Source organism: Lathyrus oleraceus, chromosome 5 (genome assembly GCF_024323335.1).
Source record: "Lathyrus oleraceus cultivar Zhongwan6 chromosome 5, CAAS_Psat_ZW6_1.0, whole genome shotgun sequence".
Taxonomy (NCBI): Eukaryota; Viridiplantae; Streptophyta; class Magnoliopsida; order Fabales; family Fabaceae; genus Lathyrus; species Lathyrus oleraceus.
The window spans coordinates 172,471,754-172,490,677 of NC_066583.1; the positions used below are offsets into that span (position 1 = coordinate 172,471,754).

General features: G+C 42.1%; 2 pseudogenes; one reads left to right on the plus strand and one right to left on the minus strand.

The window, feature by feature from the left end:
* Window positions 1-6,598: 6,598 nt before the first annotated feature.
* On the minus strand, window positions 6,599-8,051 carry LOC127079513 (NEDD8-activating enzyme E1 regulatory subunit AXR1-like; annotated as a pseudogene).
* A 69-nt stretch (window positions 8,052-8,120) lies between these two features.
* Window positions 8,121-10,047, plus strand: LOC127079515 (LRR receptor-like serine/threonine-protein kinase RPK2; annotated as a pseudogene).
* Window positions 10,048-18,924: the final 8,877 nt, after the last annotated feature.

Here is an 18,924-nt window from a genome sequence, read left to right on the forward strand (position 1 = left end):
CCTTTGTGTGTTTTGTAGGTTGTTGTTGACTCATTTGAGTTTGACTTTTGGTTTACACATTTTGTACATTGGGATTGTTTGGTTGCTTATTGACTTTTGTTTGATTGTCTGAACTTTGTACTGATTTGTTTGATGTTTCCACAGGTACATAAGTTGCTTTAAGTTCACTTTGAACTTGCTTTTGCTTGGTTGCTTAACCACTTAGGTATAACCTTTCTTCTTCATGTAGTCTGGAAGACCTACTGTTATTGGTAGGCACCTGTCTGAAGTCCTCCTTAAGAGGCAATGCTTGTGTTTGTTTATCTTTGTGCCAAGCAGGAAAAGTCCTCTTATGAGGCAATTGGCAGATAAAAGAGATGTGTAATCCATCTCCTGCTACTCAGTGTGTCATCTACTTTGCTTACACAATGTGTTGATGCATTGTGGATAATAACCCAAGATCTTATAGAGTCATTCACTTATGGAGAAGAGTTCCAACTTTCTGAACTCCCACACATTCTATTGTTTAAAGCTCTCCCAGGCCAGGGATAAGAGCTATGAGGCACACTCCTCATCTCCATTTCATCTGCTTCACCCTAACTCTCAATGTTAGGGTTAAGAGAACAACATACCCCATTCCAGTTGACTGTAAAGTCTAACCTTGCTTGAGCCTAATTGCTTATGTATAGTGTGTGCTAATTGTCTTGCTTGTTTGATTGCTTAATTCATCTGTGCATATTTGTTTGAGTGTGCCTTTGTGCATTTATCATCATTAATTGTACATCATTGCATGATCGTTGTTCATATCTTTGTGACATTTTTGTTTGTCCATTGAGGAATCAATTGTAAGTCCATTTATTGGCCATTGTTTCCTATGATTTGGAAGGAGTTGGGACTAAGACCATTTATTGGCATCCTATTTCCTAGGAGTCTAGTGTAAGACCATTTATTGGCAACTTGTTTCCTCTTGCTTAGTGCATTGGTTTTGTTTGTTGTATGTGAGGAGTCAATTGTAAGCCCATTTATTGGCAGTTGTTTCCTATGATCATCTTTTGGAGATTAGTGTAAGTCCATTGATTGGCATCTGATATCCATGTTTTCTTTAGGAGATTGGTATAAGTCCATTGATTGGCATCCGGTATCCAGTTTTGTTTTGGGAGATTGGTGTAAATCCATTGATTGGTATCCGGTATCCACCTTTGTTTGTGAGATTGGAATAAGTCCATTGATTGGCATCCGGTATCCCTCTTGTTATTTGTTTATTTGCCTTGCTGCCTATTCCAAAGGAATCACTTGGATCATCTACATATGATCTCAAGAGGTGAACATCTAAGAAGTTTTACACTCCCTCACCCTCCCACCTTTTGTTTCTTTAAACCTCCATCTTTGCATGTTAATCCAAACCTGAAAAATATTGTGCAAACATTATCATTTGTTTTCAAATTAGAAACCTAGGCTTTAGGCCTTTGATTTTTCAAACTCCATTTCATAATACTTCTTTGAATTTAATTCTAATCATACTTTGACCATCTTTTGTGAATAAATCCTAATTGATTAATTTCACTCATTCAATTGTTTTGTGGCTTTGTCCATTCTTGATAAGTTTTCATACATTAGCCATAGGTTTGATTTATCCTAGTTGGTTGATATTAATCTCACCTTTTGTCCTTAGTGATTGAATTGTAAGACTTCCTTGCTTATTATAGGGTTAACCCCTCACTAGCAAGTTGAAGCTTTTCTCACAGGGTGGACTTGTTGTTTATAAGGTTGAGTTTTCTCCCGTGGATAACGAAAGACCTTAGGGCTTTTGTTTAAAATGAACCCACTCATATTTTGGAAATCTTTTAGCCGAACTACGAGGTTTTGATCCTGTGAAGGTACGTAGGCAATGGTTATCCATCCAAACACAAAAATAATAACTTGTACATTCTTTTCTCATCCCTTCAATCCATGTTTGCACAATGAATATTTCATAAACAAATAACATTTCGTACAACAAGTGTGAAAAGGGCTCCCTAGGAGTACCTAGGACGTTTTGGGTGCCTAACACCTTCCCATTGCGTAATTAACCCCTTACCCAGATCTCTGATCTTTTTATTAGTTTTCTATGTGTAAAACTTCATAGGCTTTTGTTCGCTTTTTAGTCAGTCCTTTGGATAAATAAAAGTGCGGCGGCGACTCGATTCTTTGTATACTTTGCTTTTGATTTAGTCAATAAATCATAAAGTGACGAATACACCGCTACAGTAAACATTGGGGATGAGGCTTGAGGAAGGAGTCCGAGAGGGACGTTTGTCAAGAGATGAGGCATCAACAAGTAAGAGGTATGGCAGTAATTTCGGTAAGAATAAAGATAGTAAGAAGAATGCGATAAGCAGTGGGAGGCAGAGGAGGCCTCAGATCAGAAGGAATCCACCATCCCGTCAACATCATCATCAAGTATCTTCTGTTATCCCAGTATTTTCTAATCAACAAACAACACCGGTTCAACAACAACAACATCAACAACGACAACCGCAACAACGAGCGAACACCTACAACAATAACAATACCAATAACAATCATCATCAACAAAACTTTGAGAGGAAGAAGGTCTCTTTCGACCCAATTCCTATGTCTTACGCAAAACTCTATCCATCCTTGGTTCTCAAGAACCTGATCCAACCAAGAAACCCGCCACAGATTCCAGAGCCACTTCCTTGGTGGTACAAACCTGAACTCCGTTGTGCTTTTCATCAAGGAGCACTCGGACATGATACTGAAAATTGTTATCCTCTCAAGTATGAGGTTCAAAAATTGATGAAGAGTGGTATGGTGTCCTTCGAGGATCGAGCGCCGAATGTGAAAGTGAATCTGTTGCCCGCCCGTGGGAATTCTTCTGTGAATATGGTGGACGGTTGTCCTGGAGAATTTAAAGTTTTTGATGTGCAGTTTATCCGAAGATCCTTGGTGCAAATGCATAAGAATGTTTGTTTGGTAGGTGAATGTGAGCACGACCATGATGGTTGTGTTGTTTGTAGTGTTAACCTGAGGGGTTGTGAAGTTGTGAAAAGGGACATCCAACGACTGATGGATGAAGGCATGATTCAAATTGTTCAATCTCGTCATGTAGATGACGATGTTAATGTCATAATGCCTGTTTTCAAGCAGCCTGAGAAGTTGGTAATCCAGTATGACTCCAGTAATAGCAACAGTCAAAGATCACTATCATCGTTGGTAATACGGTTAGCGGGTATCGCAACCCGAAAAAATACGGTAGGTGAAAAAACAACCGGCGAGAAAGAAATGACAGAAGAGTCGCCACCGTGCGTTATTTATCCCAAAGGAGGGAAAGGAAACGCTCGAAGTAAACCTGGAGAAAGGAAAGGAAAAGACAAGGTCTCGCAACCAAATCTTGGGTTCGGGAGTCGATTATGCGAAGGGAAGGTATTAGCACCCCTACGCATCCGTAGTACTCTACGGGATCCACTCTTGTTTGTTCTCGTCTAAAGGGTGTATGTTTATCTAATGTACTATTTACTAAAAGAAAGGGTCAAAGAAAATGACTCGCACGGATATCGCATCCACTGCATACGTATCTCATCTGAATATGAGAATCAGAGTCTTCGTAGCTCGGCTACCTAGGGGTTAAGGATAAGTGTGCTCGCTAAGACATCGTGTCTTATGCCTACGTATCTCATCGGGAATGAGAATCAGAGCAAAACGTAGTTCAAACTAACTACGGGATTAAGGGTCTCGATTGCAACTAGGGCAAGAGAAAAGGAAAATCTCGATCGCAACGAGGGCGAAAGAAAACAAGGATTAGTTGTTAGTTGTTAGTCAAACTCGGGAAGAGATCGCATCTTGTGCCTACGTATCTCATCTGAACATGAGAATCAGAGTTGCCGTAGTTCGGCTCACGCACGCCAAACAAAACAAGACACCTACACACAAAAAGGTGGCAAACATGGAGCCCGACTGCCAATCACTGGACTTACATCAGCATCCGAACCAAAACACACACAAAAGGGCAAACGTGGAGCCCGACTGCCAATCACTGGACTTACATCAGCATCCGAACCCAACAAAACCACACTGGAACCCGAATGCCACTTGATGGACTTATATCAGCTTCCAAGCACACAACAACCAAACAAGTTAATAGGGAGTCGGGAACTCGAGCCTATAACTGTCAAGCACACACACAAAAAGAAAGAAAAGAAAAGGTGCCCGGAGTGGTCTCGCACGACCACCTGCCTACATACCTCGTCTGGAACAAGGATCAGGGCGATGTAGTTCCCCTACGGAGGGGTTGCCATCTGAACATGGACTTACAAAGGAGGACACCAGTTGTGTCAAAGGAGAGTGGGCGATGTGTTCACGTCCTAGAAGTAGGTGTCGCAGCTCGCTGAATCGAGTCTTAGGCAGTTACCTCTTTGTAATAGAACGGACTACATGCCACAAGATCGGAGACGCTCGGAAAGGTCTAGAAGTGGGGGAAGCTCTGCCCTAGTGTTGTCATGCAATATGTACATAAGTGTTTAGGATTTACAAATGGGAATATCTACCTAAGGTTAGCATGCAAAGAATATGGGAATTCTACCTATGTTATCATACAAAGGGTTCTATCTAATGGGTGCTACCTAATCGGAACAAGAATCGACGAAAGGAGCGAGGAGAAGTGTTAGGGATAAAGGTAGATGGCGATGCACGAAGCAATCGACTTACAAGGTTGATGGCGATGCATAAAGCAATCAGCTTACAAGGTTGATGGCGATGCATAAAGCAATCGACTTACAAAAGGGTGGATGAATACGTGCTGGTTCTGTTAGGTTTTGAAAAATGATTACTCGACGTTGGATCGAGGTTTTGGTCTTGTTTTGAAATGGTTATCGGGTGTTCATTTTATTTCTTGTATTAACAGATGAATAAAGAATGAAAGAATATTATACATTTCATGGGAGGGGGATACATTTGTTATGAATGGGGGTTGTCATGGCAATCAAAACAATATAAATATATGCCTCATACACCATACAAGTAGGCCACAGTTAATCAAACAAGTAAGGTATAAACAAATATATAATCGAATCAAATAATCAAAGAATGGAATAATAAAGCATTAAACAATGTATGAGTGTAAGTGCAAAGAAAACCGGCTCATTGTAAGAAGGCCCAAGAGTAAGCTATGTGAAAATAACACAACAAGTTATATTTACAAGACACTTAAAAATTAAATCGAAAAAAGAAGGTAAAATCGGGATTTGTACGGATGGAAATTGAGGGACACACAAAACCTAAATAATGTGCTCAAAGCCGGTTTGCACATATTGACAACAATTGAAATGTCATATGCGATTAATCGAAACGCGGCGAAATACTATCAATATATCGATAAAAATAATCATGGATAAATAACAAGAAAATTGTCGAATCCATAAATTAAAAATCGATGTTTAACATTAAAATCAACAAGTGTTTAAAAAAAGAGAAGAAATAAAAACAAAAATAAATAAAAGGTTTAAAATAAAAATGGTAATAATAATAAAAACTAGTAAAAAAATAGAAAGTATGTTAAAATGAAAAAAAAGCTAAAAACCAAGGATCGAACCCCCAACCTAGGATTTAACAAACAACATTTCTACCACTGGGCTAGAACTATTTTGTTATTCAAATATTGCCTGCATTACTATAAATATAATAAACAGACGCTGAATATAATTAAATAACAAACATAACAGTAGCAATAACAGTAACAGTAGCAGCAGTATATGAAACGAAGATTTAACGTAAAAGAAAAAAAAATCAAATGATACACATGAAAACAACACACGGAAAAAAGGAGAGTTCGAGCATGAGTTACCGAAATACCAAGGTTGCCACCACTTTGCGTTGTTGTTGCTGCCGGTAACGGAACTCGGTAACGGAACTGAGTTGAATGCTAATGTTGTTGCCGGAAGAACGTCGAGTTGTGATATGACGGTTCCGGTTGTAACCTTTGTGGTTGCAACAAGGGTGGCGGAGGAGAGCTTAAGGGATTAGTGGTTTTTTACAGCTGAAGCGTGGAGTATTGAGGGTTATTTTTCTGTGTGAACACTGTTGCAGAGAGAGATATTTCGAAAATCTCTTTCTCCTCTCCTTTGTTGTCGTTTTGAATGGTAGCCGTCAATGCTCTCTTCACCATTAGGGTTTTTTCAGCTCCCCTCCTATGAACAGTGGCAATCTCTTTTATATGTGGCTCCTCCTTTCTTTCTCTCTGCTGTGTTTCCTCAGAGCGGTGGACAATGCCCGTACGGGAGACGTTTGAAATTTTTGTCCTTATCCCAGCTTGTGGTCCCTCCTTCAATTCCTCTTCATTTCCAACTTCACTGTGGGTAAGAAACAATTCACCACTGTGAATTTTTGAATTTTTGAAAATGTTTTAATTACACCTCAACTAACTGTGTGCTAAACCAATGTTGCAGGGCCTATTCGAGCACCATATTGTTAACTTGGCTTCACTATGGTATGCCTTTGCCGAATTGAAATTGGTTCGCTGGAATAGCCTTGGTGAGCTGCTCCAGAATCTTTCCGTGCAGGTCGGTAGTGCTTCAACATTGTTGTTGCTGCTGGTGACGGAGATGAGAGTGCATGTCATCAATCATAGAGTGTCGGCATTGGGTGTTACAAAGGTTCCACTTGGGGGAGGTATATTCTTGTCCATTGCACTGTCAAACTGTCCAGGAAAACTGTTGTAGTTAGCAGCAAACCGGTCAACAGCACGAAGTAAAATATAATTCCCATAGCAATGCTGTAATCCTCGTCTGTTAAGTACTTCTGTAACTCCGGTAGGTTTGGAGAATTAAACTCATCTTCAATCAGGCGATATCTGTAAACTTTGAGTTTTCTTGCATTTTTAGAAGCTTTTAACTGTTGCCCTTGGAATGCTGTTTGGATCTCGACCAATTTTCTTCAAAGTATTTCTCGCCACTCTTTCTATTGCAAGAATGTCAGCCTCAGCCTTAGCCTGATATATATTCTGTAAATTCACATATTGTTCAGTGGAAAAAGTCATATCTGGTATAGATCCTTCAAGAGGTGCCTCTCCACCACCTTCATTTGTAACAAAATCCTTTAGAGCTGCCACCAACACCCAAAAATCCGACGAACTAGAATCTACTTCCGCAGAACTATCATCTAGCATCTGTTGCAACTCTGAACTAATTCCTCGGGGGGCAAATACTTTGAATGAGGACTCAATAGCTTCTTTATAATTATCTTCATCTTGTGCAACCATCCCAGCCTTAAGAAGCTCCTTGAACTCCTTTTTTTTCTTCTCTAGTTGATGGAAGCCTACCACCATGGTTTTTGGCCCACTCATCAGCCATCTTGACAAGAATGACAACATATGGTATATGTTTATGAACAACCGGACCTTGCACGTTCAAGTCAAACCCCTCTGCAAACCTCTTTAGTTCAGGCCAAGGATTATTCAATCGAAGATCATCCAGAAAAAGCTCAGGCTTTAATTCAATCACAGTATGCTCCTTCAAACTGATTCGTACAAACCCAGTAAGGCCATAGGAGCGGGCAAAGATCAATATAACATTTGCATTCCTGCAGATTCGGTCAAGCTTTACCATTGAACTTTCCACCAGCTGCGTGGCAACAACCAAAGTAAACTGAGAAAAGAATGATGGATTTGTCTCAATCAATGCATTCGGATACTCTTCTACATATTTTGCTTTAACTGCATCATTCAGCTTCTGGAGAAATGAGCACACACATTTTGCCTTTGACTGCCCAAGGCTTGATTCATCGACCAAAAAATTGTTTCCAAGGTCACCAACTTCAACTTTAGATCCATCAACTACAGTGATGCTTCCAATCCCACCAAGAACGAGATTCTTAAGTGTCTCAGAACCGGTAGGACCACAGTTAAGCAAGCAAATATTAGATTTCTCAAGGGCTGCCTGTCCTTGGTCACCCCATATTCTGAGTTGGCGATCGTGCTTAACCTTAGGTTCTGCCATTGTTGAGCTGAGGTTATTGTTTTGGAAATTGCTCGCTTGAGAGTCACGCACGATGTTATTGAGTTGTGTGGGTATCGGATTGTGACTTCAGGGGATTTCTATGGAAAAGGATATAATGACAGTGATAGGCGCATCCCTGACATGACAAATATGACTAAGCAGCTTGGTTGGAAGCCAAGGACATCACTTGGTGAACTGGTGGATTCTACCATTCAATATCAACATCAGACATATTCTCATGCTATCAAGAAAGAACAATTCCAAAACTGGTGATTGTTGGTTCAGAGTTTCATATCTGAAATCGAGATTCGTTATGTGTTCAGCTCAAATTTCTTTGTGAAATCCTGTTACGGTATACCACTCGGTTCAACGGTGCGATTTTGGTATGGTTCAAGCACAACTCCGGTGTGATTTAGAGTTTGTTTTGTGTTTCAAATTCTTTTCCTTCTACGTATCATCCTTGCTTTGACCGTCAAAATAATTGGATGCAGGAAAATGCTAATGGGATGGCAGTTACCTAATGCTGCAGTAATGTTGTGGTAATGCTGTAGTAAACTTGCAGTTATCTAAACTGGCAATCACAATGCCATCTCACAAAGTCCTTTGGGTATTCAATGAGTCGATTTCACTGAATTTTCATTTGCCTTGTCGACATCACAGCTTTCAAAAACAGCGGCAGCACATTCTGAATGATAAGGTCTTCTTCAGGTGAAAACACAATGCACTCTTCTTGCTCGCCACCTATACTCTGCACTTTGATTTTCTTATGATGCTTTTCAGCAGCAGCAGCCCACCTCACTAAGTGGGATAACGCTTGGTTGTTTGGTTGAGTCAATATGTCTTCAATTCGTGACAGTATCCAATCCCTCGTTTTTGAAGCGCTCTAAAATTGAACTGCAGTTGTTCATTGTGCAGGCATAGTGTTGGTTGGTCTTCTCTCATTATCTCATACATGTCGAGAAGAACAAAAAGTTTTTCAGGTGACCTCCTGCTTCTGGCAACAGCCTCTCCAAAACTAAAAAGCATAGCGACACTGCTGCCAGTGGCTTCAGCAAAGCATTGAGTTTTTACAGACTCATTGCCATCAAATAGTAGCTTGATCAAATGCAGCAGTGCTGTTGGAAATCCGTTTCTAAGTTCCTGTTGTGGAGTTTCTCTAACTGTGCCATCGGCAAATCAACAAGGCCAGTTTGAAGACAATTCTTCTATTACTGCACAATCCACTAGAAAAAATAGTGACAATGGTTTCAGTGCTATTGAAATAGCATCTATTACTTCTGCTTCAGCCATTGTTTCTGTTCTTATAGCTCTCATTGTTCTGTTCTTCTTCACAAGAAGGTGGAAGCCGAATTCCAGGGTTGGTGGTTCTGCCAAAAGAGAAGTTACAGTGTTTACTGATATCGGTGTCCCGTTGACATTTGAAGATGTTGTCCAAGCCACAGGAAATTTCAATGCAAGCAACTGTATTGGAAGTGGAGGATTTGGTGCAACTTATAAGGCAGAGATATCACAAGGAATCTTGGTGGCAGTGAAACGTCTTTCAGTTGGACGTTTCCAAGGTGTTCAATAGTTTCATGCAGAGATTAAGACCCTTGGAAGGCTTCATCATCCAAATCTTGTCACTTTGATCGGTTACCATGCCTGTGAGACAGAGATGTTTCTCATATACAACTATCTTCCAGGTGGTAATCTTGAGAAGTTCATCCAGGAGAGATCCACTAGGGCTGTAGATTGGAAAATTCTTCACAAGATTGCATTGGACATAGCGCGTGCACTTTCCTATCTGCATGATCAATGTGTACCGCGTGTTCTTCATCGCGATGTCAAACCTAGCAATATCTTGTTGGATGATGATTTCAATGCTTATCTATCCGACTTCGGACTGGCCAGACTTCTTGGAACTTCAGAGACACATGCTACAACCGGAGTGGCAGGAACATTCGGGTACGTTGCTCCTGAATACGCCATGACATGTCGTGTTTCAGATAAGGCTGATGTGTATAGCTATGGTGTGGTGCTTCTTGAGCTGCTATCAGATAAGAAAGCATTGGATCCTTCCAATCTGGTCATGAACTGACTGATGTTGTATGGGCTGCAGAATGTTGTGATTTTGCACATCTAGGCATTGGTTTCCAGCAGGTACAAATTGCGACATGGTTGAGGTTTGCCTTCTGACTTGATGTGGTGCAGCAGGGTTCCTGGCATGGTTCAATGGAGTGTTTTGCGCTAGGTTTAGGCATTTGGGTGCATACTACAGGATGGCCATATTGTGCTGCAAGTATGTAGTGTGGTTTGCTCAGGATGTGGTCTGCTACAGGTCTAGGCCATGTGTGCATGCAATAAACAGGAAGTATATTACCACATATCACCATGGATTTTGAAACAAATGCAAGATGCAAGTCCAATATTGTCGTGGCTTTGGAATATCAGACTAGGATGGGAAGTTCTTGGGGTTTGGAATAGGAGGGAACTTAAGTTGACTTTGGTCAACATGTACTTTTTTGGCTTTTTTGTATGTAATAGACATATTGTGGATGATAATGGATGGGATTTATGGTTTTAGGATGAAAATTTAGGGTATTAGGGATTTGGGTTGACTTTGGTCAAAGTTGACCAAAAAGTCAACTGTTGACCAAAGTCAACAATTGGTCAAAAGTGTCAATTTTTTTATTTTTCTTGTATGGAATCACATGTACTGGTTTAAAATGGATGAAATGGATTGGAATGGTTTGAAAAAATGCTTGGAGATTGTTTTCACAATTGGCTTGAATGTTCGACTCTTGAGAAGAAAATAACTTGACTGATAATGTGTATGAACAAAACCATGAAATAAGACCATAAGGTTATAGTATCCATGAACCAATAACATGACTGGCAAGTGGTTAGAAACACAAGAAACTTGGTTGTTCAGATGACCCAGACCATAGATATATCCACAATCACAACACCATGACCTTGGATCAAAACCACAATCCTCATGTAAAACCAAAGTTAGGTTAGGCCAAGCATGCCAAACAAACATAAAAAATTCAGGAGCAAAATCGGGGTATGACAGTTGCCCCTATTTAAACGTCTTCAACCAGAGAATATGAAGCAGGATGTTCTTCACATGATCGTAGTAGGAGATGGTTAAATACTAAGAAGACCCGGATTTTGATCATGAATCCCTATGAAACAATGCCTGTTAGAATCGGCAAAGAAGCCAACTCAAAAGAAGAATCCGTCTGGTACGGTGAAAATCGGCCTGAGTACCGAAACAGAAAGTTGACCTGGATACCAAAATAAATGGTAACACAGGAATACCCATGGCCTGAACGCCGCACTAAGCATCGGAATATGAGAGTACCAATGTTGGTCTGATCACCGGAAATCTGGTCTGAACACCACTTTGATCTGGATATCGGAAAAAACTGGCCTGAATGCCACTTCGGTCTGGATACCGGAAACTTCTTCGATCTGAAAATCGGGAAAACTGGCCTGAATGCCACTTCGGTCTGGATACCGGGAAAACTGGCCTGAATGCCACTTCGGTCTGGATACCGGGAAAACTGGCCTGAATGCCACTTCGGTCTGGATACCGGGAAAACTGGCCTGAATGCCACTTCGGTCTGGATACTGGGAAAACTGGCCTGAATGCCACAAGTTCTTCGTCCTGACTGTTGAGAACTTCTTCGATCTGGAAATCGGAAACTGGCCTGAATGCCACTTCGGTCTGGATACCGGGAAAACTTCATGTCTATCAGCATCGGCGAAGATAACAAAACAGTGATACGTGAGCCGGCACGCATGCCAAAGATGCAAGTTGGGGATAACAATCGAAAGATTGACCAAAGAGTGCATGAGATATATTATCTATAGCCGTCAAAACGTAGATAATACACTCGCATGGAAGATTATCCATAACCGGGTTGTAGGTTGTTAAATGGATAAACGACCGAAAAGAAAGGCAACGGGGTACCAGACTAGGTATGCAAAAGATGACCAATCAAAAGAGGATAAAGTTGCTTACTCGGAGCAAGTATCCAAGAAGAAGGGGAAGACCCAATGGGGACAATACTGCTTGATCAAGGCAAGTATCCAAAGGGGACAAGACTATCAATACCACAAAGAGGGGATTACATCTACCGGTTTGTAGGCAGAAAACCACAGAAAAGTAACCAGTCCTCGACCAGGATGAGCACAAAGGGTTAACTCTGCTAGGGGATGAAAGTGGGATTTTACAACTACCAGTTAGTAGGTAGAAAACCACAAAGATAGGACTTGCAACTACCGGTTCGTTGGTAGAAGCCACAAACAGTCTGCTGAGAGACCGAGCGAGAAAAAAGGGTTTACAACTACCGGGTAGTAGGTAGAAGACCGCAAAATCCGCCAACAATCAGAATGAACCACAACGGTTACCTCTGCTAGGGGATGAAAGTGGGATTTTACAACTACCAGTTAGTAGGTAGAAAACCACAAAGATAGGACTTACAACTACCGGTTCGTTGGTAGAAGCCACAAATTCTGCCGAGGATAAGATGAATGAGTGCCGGTTAATGAGCGACTATTCATTTATGCCCCAGGGAAGCACGGGCGACAGCCAACAGGAAGCCAGTTTAGGATCGATCCAAAAAGGCAGACTGAATCAGGACTCATCCTAATGAGGAAAGAACTCAATAGGGAAAACCCATCCCATTAGGGAGGGAACGGAAACAACCGTCATCCACGAGGATGTAACTCAGTGGGGAGCGCAGAAGGAAATGGTAGACACTTTCTGCTTAAGGGGTAGACTCTACATGGAGAGATCAGACACACCCACTTCTGCTAAGGGAAAGGACCCAAGCTTGCAAGATGCTGCCAACTTCGGGGAGTAACACTGCTGGGGATACCCACTCAACTAAGGAGTCACTTGTTGAAAACACCAACTTCTCAACCATGCTGATGAACCCAATTCTGAAGCCGATCCAATGGCGCGATGCTAAACTCTTTCCAACAACCCAATCTCGGCTGGTCACCACAGTCTAGGGCTAATGGACATGTTTGCAATGTTGATGCATGAGTTTTTTTTTGTTTTACACAATGCCCCATGATCCTGGAAATGCTATGCACTAATGATGCAATATGCTATGCTTATCTAAATGATGAATGCATAAACACACGTCTCCTCCAGAGACAACACCGGGGAACTCCAGGAACTGTGCTGAGGATCCTATAACCATGTCAACTTCCATCCTGCTGGGGAAAGATAAACCTTGCTGGGGATGCACTCCATCGAACCCGAACTGCTTGGAGATTGCCCTACTAGGGGAGGCAACCCATTCTTATCTCTACTGGGGATGATTTTCTCCGAACCCGATTCGCTTGGGGATCTCACTGAGGGAAAACCATCAACACAAACCCTACTGGGAAGGCAGTAACCTTCAGGCTCGCTGAGGAGACACTGATCTCAAATCTGTTAGGGAGGATCTACTGGAGAGATCTGTATCAACAAATAGCAGGAGACAACCATCAACAGATACACGGCAACAGCTGCATCATGAGTATCTGAATGCTATGATTATGCATGTATGCATGATACCTAAAAATGTATGATGAATGCTGACAAACAGACGTGCTCAACACACAGGTCCGGGAATCAACCATCCGGAGGGAAAACCAAAGATCACCAGAGAGCAAACGCGATCTGCTGTAAACTGGGACATCGGGGAACAACACCATCCTGCAGGGGAGAAAGGCCACCAGAGGCTTCCGGAGGGATCGTCAGTCACAACCGGAGAACAGAGCTCAACATACAGGCGTACGCGCCACAACAACTCGTGCGGAAAATCAGAGATACCGAGAAGCGACCAGATCTCTGATGAGAGTAGATAGGCATTGATAAAGCTCCTTATGCAAACAACTCCACTGAGGGATCTATCTGAGGATATGATGGAGTACTGGGATGTCAATCCACGAAATACTGAATCTTCAAAGAAAAGCAACTATGCTGGGGGAGAGAGGAAGACTGCTCTGCTGGAGAGAGGAAAGTTAAAGTCTTCATTAAACACTCTGCCTGGGAACCGGCCCATAAAAAGTTGTTTCAACAACAAACTTGCTAGGGGTGCCCCACAATAGGGTTCACAAACAGCACTCTACTGGGGATGCCCCACCATAGGTGTTAACAGGGACTTGGAGGAAGAATCTGCACTGCCGGGGACATGAAGATGAACAACTTCAACCAACACTGCTCTGAGCAAACTCGTTGAGGAGAGACTATACGAGGTTCTATTCGTTGAAGACCTCAGAAGAATAACCATCACCAACCCGGGACTTGCCGTCTTCAAGCTTGATTAACACGGGGACCTAAGTCTTCAAAGCTCGGAATCCCTGACCTCACAAGGTCTTGAACCTTCATCTTTAGCTGGAAACAACTATCCACATCATGACCAGGAGCACCCGAATGATACACACAATGCTGTTCAGGCCTATACCACCACCGAGGGTTGACGGGTATAGCCGGCGGGTCTCTAGGAGTAATCAAGTTCCGCTCTATCAAAGAGGGATACAGCTCTGCATAGGACATAGGGATCGGATCAAAAATGATCTTCTTCCTCTCATTACTCGTACTGGCTTGATTACCATTGTGAGGCTGGTAAGCCTGCTGTTGAGGACGATGTTGCTGATGCTGATATTGCTGAGTGGGTCTTCTCTGTTGCTGTTGAGTTGCTGGAATAGTCACAGCAGCAACTTGCCGATGCTGTCCTTTGTTCACGCTCCTCCGACGGTGCACAACGTTTGTTTCACCCTCTCCCCTTCTGGGTGCCCCAGAGGATGGCTTTTTAGAACTTGAAGGATTTGAAGAGCCAGGATGGCGAACCGGAGCAAGGGTTGCTCTAACATTAACAGTCTCTGTAGCAAGGGGCTGTCCACTGATTATAATACCCCTCAAATCTTCACCCACGGCATAGTTGTTGACGGGAATAGTGACAGCAGTAATTTGATAATTGACAGGGACCCTCTCTGGTGAAGCACGACTGGGCGGCAGAATCACAGCTTCCTGTCTCTGGGCTAAGGCACGCAGCTCCTCTTGCCCCTGAACAACTCCTTGCATCATGGTCATGAACTGGGCCATGTTCTGCCCTCATCTCAGCCAACTCAGCTTGGACTTGATCCATACTCCTCTGATGATTCAATCTGGTTGCGGTGCGGACGATGATCAACAATCCCGTCTCAGTCAAAACCCAGAGTGAGAAGTCTCTCCCAAGCATGTCTGCAATACAAGGATGATATGTGCATGATATGCATATGATGCGGATGCTATTTTATCATGAATGATCTTGAAAAGGATATGCACATGCGAGTTAACTTTTTTTCATGCATTATTATTTTTTTGGAAAATAAACATGCTATGATGCAAAGGATGGAGCCAAGACTGGCAGGTTGTGCATCTCGGCACACAGGATCCGAAGCTTCGGCTTGAACTCTGATCACAACCATCTGAAACCCAAAGTCAATCTGATCAACTGGCATCTGAACCCATGTCTGGAGAACTGAGTCACCATCTGAGTGAGCACCCACAGATTCAGCCCAGGGATCCGAAATAAACGGAACCCGCTGATAAACCACGGACAGAACTCCGGCGTCCCAGAAATAAACGTCCATAAATTTGGCTGAACCAAAGTCACCATCACAGCACCACTGGCAGAAACCGTATCTGTAGAGATCAAACCCTCCCCTCACAGGTAGGTTCTAAGAACAGAAGTTTGTCAGCTTCAGCCCTTCAGTCGAGAATAATACGTTTACCACTGAAGGTTTGACATTATTTCGGGATAAAAGACCTCCACTGACTCCTCTCAACAGGACATCCTAAAGCAAGTTCCCAGTCTCGGGGTCCTCGGATTGAGCAGCGAGAATGCGCCCACCAGAGCTAACATAATCACGTCTCGGAGGAGAGGCCTCGACTGAGTTCTCGGGAAATGGTCACCAGAGTCGACGATTTCTAAAGGAATATCTGTCATTATGGAACACCCATAGGACAAAATATATCCAACAGAAACCTCGTCTGGAATGTGGGTCTCATGAACGACTTAACGTAGCAACATGCCACGCAAGCCTCATGACTATCCACTCTAACACTTATGTGTATGCTCAAGCCTGGGTAGTGGGCTTATCTCTCATAGAACATCCCCCTCTCACAAACAAACAACCCACGGAACCCACAGATACAACAAACATATGTACATGAATGCAATAAGATAAAGCAGGTAAATGCGGAAAATAAATAACTGTACAAAAGAATAAACACCCAACAAACAAGAAACCTACAAAAGCTAGGAGGGACTCGCTTAGGGAAACCAGGTCCCCAGCAGAGTCGCCAGCTATCGCAACCCGAAAAAATACGGTAGGTGAAAAAACAACCGGCGAGAAAGAAATGACAGAAGAGTCGCCACCGTGCGTTATTTATCCCAAAGGAGGGAAAGGAAACGCTCGAAGTAAACCTGGAGAAAGGAAAGGAAAAGACAAGGTCTCGCAACCAAATCTTGGGTTCGGGAGTCGATTATGCGAAGGGAAGGTATTAGCACCCCTACGCATCCGTAGTACTCTACGGGATCCACTCTTGTTTGTTCTCGTCTAAAGGGTGTATGTTTATCTAATGTACTATTTACTAAAAGAAAGGGTCAAAGAAAATGACTCGCACGGATATCGCATCCACTGCATACGTATCTCATCTGAATATGAGAATCAGAGTCTTCGTAGCTCGGCTACCTAGGGGTTAAGGATAAGTGTGCTCGCTAAGACATCGTGTCTTATGCCTACGTATCTCATCGGGAATGAGAATCAGAGCAAAACGTAGTTCAAACTAACTACGGGATTAAGGGTCTCGATTGCAACTAGGGCAAGAGAAAAGGAAAATCTCGATCGCAACGAGGGCGAAAGAAAACAAGGATTAGTTGTTAGTTGTTAGTCAAACTCGGCAAGACATCGCATCTTGTGCCTACGTATCTCATCTGAACATGAGAATCAGAGTTGCCGTAGTTCGGCTCACGCACGCCAAACAAAACAAGACACCTACACACAAAAAGGTGGCAAACATGGAGCCCGACTGCCAATCACTGGACTTACATCAGCATCCGAACCAAAACACACACAAAAGGGCAAACGTGGAGCCCGACTGCCAATCACTAGACTTACATCAGCATCCGAACCCAACAAAACCACACTGGAACCCGAATGCCACTTGATGGACTTATATCAGCTTCCAAGCACACAACAACCAAACAAGTTAATAGGGAGTCGGGAACTCGAGCCTATAACTGTCAAGCACACACACAAAAAGAAAGAAAAGAAAAGGTGCCCGGAGTGGTCTCGCACGACCACCTGCCTACATACCTCGTCTGGAACAAGGATCAGGGCGATGTAGTTCCCCTACGGAGGGGTTGCCATCTGAACATGGACTTACAAAGGAGGACACCAGTTGTGTCAAAGGAGAGTGGGCGATGTGTTCACGTCCTAGCAGTAGGTGTCGCAGCTCGCTGAATCGAGTCTTAGGCAGTTACCTCTTTGTAATAGAACGGACTACATGCCACAAGATCGGAGACGCTCGGAAAGGTCTAGAAGTGGGGGAAGCTCTGCCCTAGTGTTGTCATGCAATATGTACTTAAGTGTTTAGGATTTACAAATGGGAATATCTACCTAAGGTTAGCATGCAAAGAATATGGGAATTCTACCTATGTTATCATACAAAGGGTTCTATCTAATGGGTGCTACCTAATCGGAACAAGAATCGACGAAAGGAGCGAGGAGAAGTGTTAGGGATAAAGGTAGATGGCGATGCACGAAGCAATCGACTTACAAGGTTGATGGCGATGCATAAAGCAATCGGCTTACAAGGTTGATGGCGATGCATAAAGCAATCGACTTACAAAAGGGTGGATGAATACGTGCTGGTTCTGTTAGGTTTTGAAAAATGATTACTCGACGTTGGATCGAGGTTTTGGTCTTGTTTTGAAATGGTTATCGGGTGTTCATTTTATTTCTTGTATTAACAGATGAATAAAGAATGAAAGAATATTATACATTTCATGGGAGGGGGATACATTTGTTATGAATGGGGGTTGTCATGGCAATCAAAACAATATAAATATATGCCTCATACACCATACAAGTAGGCCACAGTTAATCAAACAAGTAAGGTATAAACAAATATATAATCGAATCAAATAATCAAAGAATGGAATAATAAAGCATTAAACAATGTATGAGTGTAAGTGCAAAGAAAACCGGCTCATTGTAAGAAGGCCCAAGAGTAAGCTATGTGAAAATAACACAACAAGTTATATTTACAAGACACTTAAAAATTAAATCGAAAAAAGAAGGTAAAATCGGGATTTGTACGGATGGAAATTGAGGGACACACAAAACCTAAATAATGTGCTCAAAGCCGGTTTGCACATATTGACAACAATTGAAATGTCATATGCGATTAATCGAAACGCGGCGAAATACTATCAATATATCGATAAAAATAATCATGGATAAATAACAAGAAAATTGTCGAATCCATAAATTAAAAATCGATGTTTAACATTAAAATCAACAAGTGTTTAAAAAAGAGAAGAAATAAAAACAAAAATAAATAAAAGGTTTAAAATAAAAATGGTAATAATAATAAAAACTAGTAAAAAAATAGAAAGTATGTTAAAATGAAAAAAAAGCTAAAAACCAAGGATCGAACCCCCAACCTAGGATTTAACAAACAACATTTCTACCACTGGGCTAGAACTATTTTGTTATTCAAATATTGCCTGCATTACTATAAATATAATAAACAGACGCTGAATATAATTAAATAACAAACATAACAGTAGCAATAACAGTAACAGTAGCAGCAGTATATGAAACGAAGATTTAACGTAAAAGAAAAAAAAATCAAATGATACACATGAAAACAACACACGGAAAAAAGGAGAGTTCGAGCATGAGTTACCGAAATACC